This window comes from Pan troglodytes, chromosome 1 (genome assembly GCF_028858775.2).
Source record: "Pan troglodytes isolate AG18354 chromosome 1, NHGRI_mPanTro3-v2.0_pri, whole genome shotgun sequence".
Classification (NCBI taxonomy): Eukaryota; Metazoa; Chordata; class Mammalia; order Primates; family Hominidae; genus Pan; species Pan troglodytes.
The window spans coordinates 90,304,491-90,316,304 of NC_072398.2; positions in this window are offsets into that span (position 1 = coordinate 90,304,491).

Sequence of the window (11,814 nt, forward strand, 5' to 3'; positions counted from 1 at the left end):
AAAATTTATTACTTAAAAAAAATTTTCAATCAATACTTATTTGGAAGCAAAGTCAGAATTGAACTAATGTTAGGCTATTTATACCCACTATTTATACCACTCAGTACAATATTGCTTGATGCAGAATTTTTAAAAAATAGATTTTATTGTGTATATTTGAGGTTTACAATATGAAGTGTGGGTATAATATAGACAGTAAAATGATTACTAGAGTGAAGCAGATGAATATATTAATAATCTCAAACAGCTACTTTTTTGTGACAAGAAAAGCTAAAATCTACTTATTTAACAAAAATTCCTAGTACTATTTTACTAACTTTAGTCCTTATTTGGTACATGGATCTCTAACCTTGTCATTCTACCTATCCGCTACTTTGTATCCTTTGACCTACAAATGCCTACATTAAAAAAAAAGAAAGATCTCAAATTAATAGCCTAACATTATGCCTCAAGGACCTAGAAAAAGAAGAACCACCTAAACCCAAAGTTAGCAAAAGAAAGAAAATAATAAAGATCAGAACAAAAATAAACCAAACAGGGAACAGAAAAAAACATTGTTGCAGAAATTTTGAGTTTAAATAGCCACGTACTGATTTTAATATTGCTGAGTATTTTACATATATAAGTTATGTGCATATCTTACCTTTCCAAAAATCTAAATAATTCTGAATTCTATAATCTATTTTGTCCCAGTGTTTCAGTTAAGGTATTGTGTATTGAAGCATAATAATTTTAAACCTAAAACTTTGTATAAAGCTAAGCTGCCATTCATATTCAAGAATGATGCATCTATTCTCAAGCAGGCAAGGCTTCTGAAAATTTGCAGTTTGGAGACCCACATCCAGAGAACCCAAATAAGAAGAAAAACAAATCCAGGCAATGTTGCAAGTGTGTAGGGCCTAAGTATGGTCAAATAATTTAGTAAAATTAAATGTAACAAATAAAATTAGGGCCAAAAAAAAAGCAAGGGGAAGGAAAATCACAATAGCACAGAAGAAAAATTCTAGATAATATCACCATGACTGGGGAGGGACAGAGTCAAGGGAAAAGAGAACCAGCTAAAGCTCCAGGTTTATTAGAGAAAAGCTATAGAAATAAATGTTTAAGAAGCAAAAAAAGGGGTTAAATGAAAATGTAGAAAATTTGCTCAAATTGAAATAAAAAATAAGCTGTTAAAACATGTTTAGATTTTTAAATAATCACATTATATGTAAGTGAACTAAACTTAATAGAGAGAGAGATTGATAAAATTTCTTTAAAAAAATCAGCTCTATGTTCTTATGAGTCTATTCATAAGAGATTCAGTTGAAGCATAAGGAAATGAAAATAAAAAATAGGAAAAGATGATAACCAAATATATTGAACAAAATAGACTTTTAAGACATAGATAATTATTAGAGACAGAGTGTTGCTACTTAATAAAAGTTTCTATTCACCAAGGAGATACATTAATTACAAATATCCATGTATCTGATAAAATATCTGCAGAATATAGAAAATATAACTTTATAGAACTGTGATGAAAAACTGTAGTTTAAAAATCTCTATTTACTTATTTCTGCTCTGATCATTATAATTTCTTTCCTTCTACTAGTTTTGAGTTTATTTGCTCTCATTTTTCTCTTATTTCTTGAGGTGGAGCCTTAGGTTGTTTTTTTTTTTTTGAGATTTTCTACTTTTCTGATGGAGGCATTTACTGCTATACACTTTTTTCTCAGAACTACTTTTACTGTATCCCATAAGTTTTGGTATGCTGTGTCTCCATTTTTATTTGTCTCAAGAAATTTTTGTATTTTTTCTTTTTTCTTAACCCATTAGTTACTCAGGAGCATGTTGTTTAATTTCCATGTATTTGTACATTTACCATGTTCCTCTAATTAATCGCTAGTTTTCTTCCCTTGTAGTTGGAAAAGATACCTGATATTATTCGTTTTTTAAAGATTTGTGCCTGTAATCCCAGCACCTTGGGTGGCTGAGGAGGGAGGATAGCTTGAGCTCAGAAGTTCAAGATCAGCCTGGGCCACACAGTGAAACCCCATCTCTATAAAAAATACACAAAAAAATCAGCTGGATGCGGTGCACTTGTAGACCTAGCTATTCAGGAGGGAGGCTGAGGTGAGAGGATTGCTTGAGCCTGGGAGGTGGATGTTGCAGTGAGCCAAGATCACACCACTGCACTCCACACCCCAGCCCGGGTGACAGAGTGAGTCCCTGTCTCAAACAAACAAACAAACAAACAAACAAACAAGACTTGTTTGGCATTTGGTTGCTTAGAATGTGTGTAGTCTGGAAATAATACTCTAGGTGCTGTTGAAAAGAATGCGTACCTGCAGCTACTGGAAGGAATGTTTTGATGTTTTGTAAATGTCTGTTAGGTTTGTTTAGTCTAGAATACCATTTAATGCTGAAGTTTTTTTGTTGATTTTTTGTCTAAATGATCTGTCCATTGCTGAAAGTGGAGTTTTGAGTTTCTCTACTATTATTGTATTCCAGTCTTTTTCTTTAAGTCTCTTAATATTTACTTTCTATATGTAGTTGGTGTTCTTATATTAGGTGCATATTTATTTACAATTGTTACATCCTCTTACTGTAGTGATCTCTTTGTCATTACATAATGGACTCTTCTGTCTTTTTTTTTTTTTAACAGTTTTTGACTTTAAGTGTATTTTATCTAATATAAGTATAGCTTGCTTTTTTGTTTTCAATTTGTGTGAAATATCTTATTTCATTCTCTTTCAGCCTATTTATATCATTACAGTTAAAGTGAGTCTCTTGTAGACACCATATAGTTGAGTCGTTTTAAAATTTTTCTCTAGTAGTATATTTTGATTTATTGCTTTTAAGTTTTATTGTATCTATTGTAAGTTTTTGTTTTGTGGTTACCATGAAGCTAAAAAAAGCATATTTTCATTTTAACAAGTTATTTTAAATTTAAAACCATTTAACTTCAATTACAGAAAAAAACCCCACAAAACCTGTATACTTTACTTCAATTCTTGTCCTATGCATTGAATTTTTGGTGTCATAATTTACATCTTATATTGTCTATGTCTTAACAAATTATTGTAGTTAACTATTATTTTTAATAGTTTTATATTTTAATTTTTAAGGTGATGAGTGCTTTACACACCATAACTACAGTATGAGAGTATTCTAAATTTTTCTGTTTACATAATTTACTAGTGATTTTTATACTTCAGACGTTTTCTTGTTTCACATGGACAAGTTTTTTCTTTCAGTTTGAAGAACACTATCATTTCTTTAAGGCAGGCATAGTGGTGATAAATTCCCACAGCTTTGGTTAGTTTGGAAATGTCCTTATCTCTTGTTTCTTTCTGAAGGATAGCTTTGCTGGTTACAATATTTTAGGTTAGCACTTTTTTCCTTCAGCACTCTGAATATATCATTCCACTCACCCCTGGCCTGCAAGACTTCTGCGGAGAAATCTGCTGCTAGGCCTATTCAAATTCGTGAATATGTTTTTTATTACAAATATTTGAAATTTCCAGTTCAAGAATCTTGACTTGGTACTCTACTGAGTCTCCCTATCTATTCACTTATTTAGGTCATATTTGCCTTTAATTATTTGAGAATATTTTATCTCAGATTATTGCACATATTTTTGATAACTGCCCTAACAACTTTGGAAAATACAATACTGTGCTATTCCATCATCAGTTTCTACTGGATTTTCCCCCTAATTTCTCTCTTGTATATGGGTCACATTTTTTTCTCTCACTGCAGGTTTGTAACTTTGAATTGGATCCTGCATTATATAAATAATATCTTGTACAGATTTTTGGTTGTTGGACAATCTTTGAAGACTTTGTAGTTGTTGCTGCTGCTATTCTCATGACATTTCAATTATTGTCTGATCATTCATACTTGTAGGCTTGGTTTTATGGGTTGCTATGATATATTTATGTAAATCCTAAAAACTTTCCTGTCCTCCTTTATTTTGAAAAAACTCAGATTCTCTCTTTTCTCAGAATCATGATGAGGCTTGGTTTCAGTCTTTGCTAGGATGGATCTAGAGTAGTCCTTAGTCTACCACACAGTCTTTATTCCACAGATGCAACCTTCCTTTTTTGTGAGGTAGATGCACATGGTACAAAAGATGTATCCCCATTCTAGCAACCTACAATATCCCCCAACACTGTTCACTTTCTTGTATTTCTGTTCTGTCATCAGCCCCATAACAGCTACTCTCTGGTGAGCTTCACACTGTCTCACCTCCTACATGTGCAGCTCAGGACTCAGCTAATGAATGCTACTTCCTCTCTATAGGTCCCTTTTCTCTAGATCCCAGCTATTCAGGTACCATAAAAATTGGTCTTCACTACTCATCCCTGTGTGACAGCTGCACTTGCCTTTGTCAAATGCTCACTGGCTTGTAGTCAGGAAGTCCTCCCAGGCCAGAGAACTTGGGAAACTGTGGCACTTACCTTGTGAATTTTCCTCCTATCAGGGATCTTATCTTTGTGCTGCCTGTGGCTCAAAGCCTAAAAACTGTCACCTCATTATTCTGAGTTACGTTATTGCTTGTGATGGATATGCTGCTTTGCAGTTATTAGAAACAGAAGGCAATAGTTACTTTTAAAATATTGATTTTAGATATTACATTTCTTTAGATGATATTTACTGTCATTTAGAGTAAATTTCATTTACTTTTTATTGCCTTTTACTCTATGTGTATACCTACCTGAGTAACTTTTGTCTGGAATCCATACATTTAAAATGTGAGAATATTGCCGGGCACGGTGGCTCACGCCTATAATCCCAGCACTTTGGGAGGCCAAGGTGGGAGGATCACGAGGTCAGGAGATGGAGACCATTCTGGCTAACAAGGTGAAACCCGTCTCTACTAAAAATACAAAAAATTAGCGGGGTGTGGTGGCGGCGCCTGTAGTCCCAGCTACTCAGGAGTCTGAGGCAAGAGAATGGGGTGAACCCGGGAGGCGGAACTAGCAGTGAACTGAGATTGTGCCACTGCACTCCAGCCTGGGCGACAGAGTGAGACACTGTCTCAAAAAAAAAAAAAAAGTGAGAATATGAAAATATACTTGTAGTACTAATAATGAGATGTGTCTACACATGAAATAAATGAGACATAATAATCCAAACCAACTAGGAAGGGGTACGCTTCCTGCACACACTGGTGCCTTCGTGAAAATCACCAGTGTTGTCCCTTCAGAGGAAACAATTACCCAAACGTTCTCCTTCTGGGGGATATAATTGCATAAAGGAATCCTTTCCTCTGGACCTACTGAAACGTTCCTGAGGGCACAGTGTTTATTCATGTAAGCATTGGCTGCATAAATATACACATGACTCTCATGGGGGGCCTCTTCCTGTAGAAATCACAATGTGGACCCCAATATTAGTAAGGCCCTGTGTGTCTCTCTCCACCCCCGCTAGCACGTCCCTCACAGTGAACAAAGTGCTCAGGCTCAAGAAGCTCACTACTGCACTGAAGACAGCATATCCAACACTTTGGGGGAACAATGTTCTTTAAAAATGAAAATTTATTTTTTACATTATGAATATTATAGATGAAAATTATAGTATTCTTAAAAAACAGAATTTAGGAAAAGAAATTAGAAAGGAAAGCAAACTAATCTATAACTCAGATATAAAAACTCTTAATATGCTGGGATATATCTTCTGAATCTATTCTTTAAATAAGCATCTCAACTTCTACAACATCGGTGCTAGTATAACATCGGTGCTAGTATTACCTAATTGATTTGAAGAAGGATTCTTTATTTCCACTTGCAGATTTCAATTACAATGTTTTTGTCTTTTATTGTTCCTCTTGGTCTTTATAACCTTGAAGGAAAAATAAGAAGGACAATGAAATCTCCTACCAATTGAGATAAAGCTCTGCTTATAATTCCCCTCATTATGCACAATGCCTGTTTTTCCCATTGGCTACATTATTCTTTATTTCTTTCTTTCTTTATTTTTTTTTTTATTATACTTTAAGTTTTAGGGTACACGTGCACATTGTGCAGGTTAGTTACATATGTATACATGTGCCATGCTGGTGTGCTGCACCCACTAACTCGTCATCTAGCATTAGGTATATCTCCCAATGCTATCCCTCCCCCATCCCCCCAACCCACCACAGTCCCCAGAGTGTGATATTCCCCTTCCTGTGTCCATGTGATCTCATTGTTCAATTCCCACCTATGAGTGAGAATATGCGGTGTTTGGTTTTTTGTTCTTGTGATAGTTTACTGAGAATGATGATTTCCAATTTCATCCATGTCCCTACAAAGGACATGAACTCATCATTTTTTATGGCTGTATAGTATTCCATGGTGTATATGTGCCACATTTTCTTAATCCAGTCTATCATTGTTGGACATTTGGGTTGGTTCCAAGTCTTTGCTATTGTGAATAATGCCACAATAAACATACGTGTGCATGTGTCTTTATAGCAGCATGATTTATAGTCCTTTGGGTATATACCCAGTAGTGGAATGGCTGGGTCAAATGGTATTTCTAGTTCTAGATCCCTGAGGAATCGCCACACTGACTTCCATAATGGTTGAACTAATTTACAGTCCCATCAACAGTGTAAAAGTGTTCCTATTTCTCCACATCCTCTCCAGCACCTGTTGTTTCCTGACTTTTTAATGATTGCCATTCTAACTGGTGTGAGATGGTATCTCATTGTGGTTTTGATTTGCATTTCTCTGATGGCCAGTGATGATGAGCATTTTTTCATGTGTTTTTTGGCTGCATAAATGTCTTCTTTTGAGAAGTGTCTGTTCATGTCCTTCGCCCACTTTTTGATGGGGTTGTTGATGTTTTTTTCTTGTAAATTTGTTTGAGTTCATTGTAGATTCTGGATATTAGCCCTTTGTCAGATGAGTAGGTTGCGAAAATTTTCTCCCATTTTGTAGGTTGCCTGTTCACTCTGATGGTAGTTTCTTTTGCTCTGCAGAAGCTCTTTAGTTGAATTAGATCCCATTTGTTAATTTTGGCTTTTGTTGCCATTGCTTTTGGTGTTTTAGACATGAAGTCCCTGCCCATGCCTATGTCCTGAATGGTAATGCCTAGATTTTCTTCTAGGGTTTTTATGGTTTTAGGTCTAACGTTTAAGTCTTTAATCCATCTTGAATTGATTTTTGTATAAGGTGTAAGGAAGGGATCCAGTTTCAGCTTTCTACATATGGCTAGCCAGTTTTCCCAGCACCATTTATTAAATAGGGAATCCTTTCCCTATTGCTTGTTTTTCTCAGGTTTGTCAAAGATCAGATAGTTGTAATATGCAGCGTTATTTCTGAGGGCTCTGTTCTGTTCCATTGATCTATATCTCTGTTTTGGTATCAGTACCATGCTGTTTTGGTTACTGTAGACTTGAAGCATAGTTTGAAGTCAGGTAGTGTGATGCCTCCAGCTTTGTTCTTTTGGCTTAGGATTGACTTGGCGACACGGGCTCTTTTTTGGTTCCATATGAAGTTTAAAGTAGTTTTTTCCAATTCTGTGAAGAAAGTCATTGGTAGCTTGATGGGGATGGCATTGAATCTGTAAATTACCTTGGGCAGTTTGGCCATTTTCATGACATTGATTCTTCCAACCCATGAGCATGGAATGTTCTTCCATTTGTTTGTATCCTCTTTTATTTCGTTCAGCAGTGGTTTGTAGTTCTCCTTGAAGAGGTCCTTCACATCCCTTGTAAGTTGGATTCCTAGGTATTTTATTCTCTTTGAAGCAATTGTGAATGGGAGTTCACTCATGATTTGGCTCTCTGTTTCTCTGTTGTTGGTGTAAAAGAATGCTTGTGATTTTGGTACATTGATTTTGTATCCTGAGACTTTGCTAAAGTTGCTTATCAGCTTAAGGAGATTTTGGGCTGAGACAATGGGGTTTTCTAGATATACAATCATGTCGTCTGCAAACAGGGACAATTTGACTTCCTCTTTTCCTAATTGAATACCCTTTATTTCCTTCTCCTGCCTAATTGCCCTGGCCAGAACTTCCAACACTACGTTGAATAGGAGTGGTGAGAGAGGGCATCCCTGTCTTCTGCCAGTTTTCAAAGGGAATGCTTCCAGTTTTTGCCCATTCAGTATGATATTGACTGTGGGTTTGTCATAGATAGCTCTTATTATTTTGAAATACATCCCATCAATACCTAATTTATTGAGAGTTTTTAGCATGAAGGGTTGTTGAATTTTGTCAAAGGCTTTTTCTGCATCTATTGAGATAATCATGTGGTTTTTGTCTTTGGCTCTGTTTATATGCTGGATTACATTTATTGATTTGCGTATATTGAACCAGCCTTGCATCCCAGGGATGAAGCCCACTTGATCATGGTGGATAAGCTTTTTGATGTGCTGCTGGATTCGGTTTGCCAGTATTTTATTGAGGATTTTTGCATCAATGTTCATCAAGGATATTGGTCTAAAATTCTCTTTTTTGGTTGTGTCTCTGCCTGGCTTTGGTATCAGAATGATGCTGGCCTCATAAAATGAGTTAGGGAGGATTCCCTCGTTTTCTATTGATTGGAATAGTTTCACAAGGAATGGTATCAGTTCCTCCTTGTACCTCTGGTGGAATTCGGCTGTGAATCCATCCGGTCCTGGACTCTTTTTGGTTGGTAAGCTATTGATTATTGCCACAATTTCAGCTCCTGTTATTGGTGTATTCAGAGATTCAACTTCTTCCTGGTTTAGTCTTGGGAGAGTGTATGTGTCCAGGAATTTATTCATTTCTTCTCGATTTTCTAGTTTATTTGCATAGAGGTGTTTGTAGTATTCTCTGATGGTAGTTTGTATTTCTGTGGGATTGGTGGTGATATCCCCTTCATCATTTTTTATTGCGTCTATTTGATTCTTGTCTCTTTTTTTCTTTATTAGTCTTGCTAGCAGTCTATCAATTTTGTCAATCCTTTCAAAAAACCAGCTCCTGGATTCATTAATTTTTTGAAGGGTTTTTTGTGTCTCTATTTCCTTCAGTTTTAGTTATTTCTTGCCTTCTGCTAGCTTTTGAATGTGTTTGCTCTTGCTTTTCTAGTTCTTTTAATTGTGATGTTAGGGTGTCAATTTTGGATCTTTCCTGCTTTCGCTTGTGGGCATTTAGTGCTATAAATTTCCCTCTACACACTGTTTTGAATGTGTCCCAGAGATTCTGGTATGTTGTGTCTTTGTTCTCGTTGGTTTCAAAGAACATCTTTATTTCTGCCTTCATTTCGTTATGTACCCAGTAGTCATTCAGGAGCAGGTTGTTCAGTTTCCATGTAGTTGAGCGGTTTTGATTGAGATTCTTAATCCTGAGTTCTAGTTTCATTGCACTGTGATCTGAGACATAGTTTGTCCTAATCTCTGTTCTTTTACATTTGCTGAGGAGAGCTTTACTTCCAAGTATGTGGTCAATTTGGGAATAGGTGGGGTGTGGTGCTGAAAAAAATGTATATTCTGTGGATTTGGGATGGAGAGTTCTGTAGATGTCTGTTAGGTCTGCTCGGTGCAGAGCTGAGTTCAATTCCTGGGTATCCTTGTTGTCTTTCTGTCTCGTTGATCTGTCTAATGTTGACAGTGGGGTGTTAAAGTCTCCCATTATTAATGTGTGGGAGTCTAAGTCTCTTTGTAGGTCACTCAGGACTTGCTTTATGAATCTGGGTGCTCCTGTATTGGGTGCATATATATTTAGGATAGTTAGCTCTTCTTGTTGAATTGATCCCTTTATCATTATGTAATGGCCTTCTTTGTCTCTTTTGATCTTTGTTGGTTTAAAGTCTGTTTTATCAGAGACTAGGATTGCAACCTGTGCCTTTTTTTGTTTTCCATTTGCTTGGTAGATCTTCCTCCATCCTTTTATTTTGAGCCTATGTGTGTCTCTGCATGTGAGATGGGTTTCCGGAATACAGCACACTGATGGGTCTTGACTCTTTATCCAATTTGCCAGTCTGTGTCTTTTAATTGGAGCATTTAGTCCATTTACATTTAAAGTTAATATTGTTATGTGTGAATTTGATCCTGTCATTATGATGTTAGCTGGTGATTTTGCTCGTTAGTTGATGCAGTTTCTTCCTAGTCTCTATGGTCTTTACATTTTGGCATGATTTTGCAGCGGCTGGTACCGGTTGTTACTTTCCATGTTTAGCACTTCCTTCAGGAGCTCTTTTAGGGCAGGCCTGGTGGTGACAAAATCGGTCAGCATTTGCTTGTCTGTAAAGGATTTTATTTCTCCTTCACTTATGAAGCTTAGTTTGGCTGGATATGAAATTCTGGGTTGAAAATTCTTTTCTTTAAGAATGTTGAATATTGGCCCCCACTCTCTTCTGGCTTGCAGAGTTTCTGCCGAGAGATCCGCTGTTAGTCTGACGGGCTTCCCTTTGAGGGTAACCCGACCTTTCTCTCTGGCTGCCCTTAACATTTTTTCCTTCATTTCAACTTTGGTGAATCTGACAATTATGTGTCTTGGAGTTGCTCTTCTTGAGGAGTATCTTTGTGGCGTTCTCTGTATTTCCTGAATCTGAACGTTGGCCTGCCTTGCTAGATTGGGGAAGTTCTCCTGGATAATATCCTGCAGAGTGTTTTCCAACTTGGTTCCATTCTCCCCATCACTTTCAGGTACACCAATCAGACGTAGATTTGGTCTTTTCACATAGTCCCATATTTCTTGGAGGCTTTGCTCATTTCTTTTTATTATTTTTTCTCTAAACTTCCCTTCTCGCTTCATTTCATTCATTTCATCTTCCATTGCTGATACCCTTTCTTCCAGTTGATCGCATCGGCTCTTGAGGCTTCTGCATTCATTCTTCATGTAGTTCTCGAGCCTTGGTTTTCAGCTCCATCAGCTCCTTTAAGCACTTCTCTGTATTGGTTATTCTAGTTTTACATTCTTCTAAATTTTTTTCAAAGTTTTCAACTTCTTTGCTTTTGGTTTGAATGTCCTCCTGTAGCTCAGAGTAATTTGATCGTCTGAAGCCTTCTTCTTTCAGCTCGTCAAAGTCATTCTCCATCCAGCTTTGTTCCGTTGCTGGTGAGGAACTGCGTTCCTTTGGAGGAGGAGAGGCGCTCTGCTTTTTAGAGTTTCCAGTTTTTCTGTTGTGTTTTTTCCCCATCTTTGTGGTTTTATCTACTTTTGGTCTTTGATGATGGTGATGTACAGATGGGTTTTTGGTGTGGATGTCCTTTCTGTTTATTAGTTTTCCTTCTAACAGACAGGACCCTCAGCTGCAGGTCTGTTGGAGTACCCTGCCTTGTGAGGTGTCAGTGTGCCCCTGCTGGGGGATGCCTCCCAGTTAGACGGCTCGGGGTTCAGGTGTCAGGGAATCACTGGAGGAGGCAGTCTGCCCGTTCTCAGATCTCCAGCTGCGTGCTGGGAGAACCACTGCTCTCTTCAAAGCTGTCAGACAGGGACATTTAAGTCTGCAGAGGTTACTGCTGTCTTTTTGTCTGTGCCCTGCCCCCAGAGGTGGAGCCTACAGAAGCAGGCAGGCCTCCTTGAGCTGTGGTGAGCTCCACCTAGTTCAAGCTTCCCAGCTGTTTTGTTTACCTAAGCAAGCCTGGGCAATGGCGGGCTCCCCTCCCCCAGCCTCACTGCCGCCTTGCAGTTTGATCTCAGACTGCTGTGCTAGCAATCAGCGAGACTCCGTGGGCGTAGGACCCTCCGAGCCAGGTGCGGGATATAATCTGGTGCACCGTTTTTTAAGCCGGTCGGAAAAGCGCAGTATTCGGGTGGGAGTGACCCGATTTTCCAGGTGCGTTGGTCACCCCTTTCTTTGACTCAGAAAGGGAACTCCCTGACCCCTTGTGCTTCCCAAGTGAGGCAATGCCTCGCCCTGCTTCGGCTGGC